We start from the raw sequence: 1798 nt of genomic DNA on the forward strand, positions 1-1798 counted from the left end.
CTTTGTTTCTTCTTTCTGAGGAATCCTGATTCTGTGTTCTCCAGGGTGCCTTGACAGCATTATAGCTGGGGCAGCTCACGAACTGGGGTGGTGGGTGCTAATGTCTTATCTCAGAGGTTCAGATGGGGTTGATGCCCACTCCTGTTACCCATTGGTCCCAAGTTTCCTGTGACTTGGTGCTTTGATTATTCATTATTGCTCTGTGCCATCAGGTCACCTCTGAATGATGGCGACCCTATGAATGGGCAATCTTTACAGTGTCCTCAACTGTCCTGCTCAGCTCCTGAATCGCAAGCTTGTGGCTTCCTTGTGGTAGTTAATCCATCTCAGATTTGGTTGTCCTCTTTTTTCCTGCTGCCTTCCAACTTTCCCAGGGTCATTGTCTTTTGCAGAGAATCTGCCCTTTTTATGATGTGTCCAAAGTAGCACAGCCTCAGTCTCAACATTTTTGCCTCTAGAGTTAATTCAGGCTTGATATGAACTAGATATGAACACTTGTTTGTCTTTCTGGCAGTGGGAGGACTCAAATGTCCCAGGTTCTTGTGGGCTGGTGAATTCCAAGGTATCTTTGCCTTGTTCCTTGAGGTGTGCCGTAGTGTGTTGTAACTAGCCTATTGCCCAACAGACAGAGATGCATCATGGAAAATGGAAAAAAAACAGACACAGTCTGTATCTCCCTTCTTCCATTGTGACAAGCTAATCAACAGTACTGGAATTTGGATCTCCTGTTGAGTTGCATCAGCTTCTGAGCTTCCTCAAAGCACCTGAATGGCCACTGTTGGGAGCAGAATAGCCTGATCCAGCAGGGCTCTTAGGTTCTTAACTGCATTACCAGCAACACCATCCTTATTCGTGTTTCTGAGATTTGTTTTGTTTTTAGCAAAAAAAAAAAAAAATGGGGGAACAGAACACAAGGAAAGGGCAGGAGAGAATTAGTTAAAATTAACTGTGTCCCATGTTGCATATCTGGGTTAAAAAGGTAGGTCCCAGATGAGAAGAGGTAGAAGGGGGCTGAAAAGAGGCTCCTGAGGCATCACAAACTCTGCTATAATTGCTGCTGCTTAACAGTCACCTTTGATTTAGAACGTAATTCAAGTTTAATGTTTACATAATGGATTTGTTTTAACAAAATAACTGTCTCTGGGTCAGCAGGACTACAGTAGTGGTAGCGAACCCGCCTGAGAAGAAATGCTAGCATTCACTGGAAAGTTTTATTACAGATCACACAATAGCAATCTGGCTATGCCTTCCTCTCTGCTGAAACAAGAGGGGGCAGTCATGATCCACAACAAAGGTTGGACTTACGGTGAGAGTTGTGGGATGTCACAGAAGGTACATGTTTATTGCCAGGATGTGCCACCCACTTCTTTAGTGTTCAGTTTGTATGAATCGTGATGTCACCTGTGTATGCCAACAATACATGGTGCTTCACTCTCTTGTGTAGAAAGGGTTATAACTGTGTGGGAAGAAAGTAGTGTTCCCTAACTTAATGACCTCTAGATGTGTTGAACTGCACCCCCCCCCCATAATGGTGGCAGTTGGTATGGATGCAGGTCATGCTTGTTGGGGAGGGTGGGCGTTGTAGTCCAGTACATCTGGAGGGTTCCAGGCTAAGGAAGGCTAATCTAGAGAGGAACAATAGGCGGACAACTGCATGGAGATCTGGGAAGTCAGCCATGTACAGCTGTGTTCCATCATGTTTTTCATAACAATGCATGTTGTCCTAGGAGATGTCACATCAGAATGGTGATGTGGTCTATGTTCTAGATCTCTGGGTGTGCCTGCCTGCAGAGTGCGG

The sequence above is a fragment of the Pogona vitticeps genome, chromosome 2 (genome assembly GCF_051106095.1).
Source record: "Pogona vitticeps strain Pit_001003342236 chromosome 2, PviZW2.1, whole genome shotgun sequence".
NCBI lineage: Eukaryota > Metazoa > Chordata > Lepidosauria > Squamata > Agamidae > Pogona > Pogona vitticeps.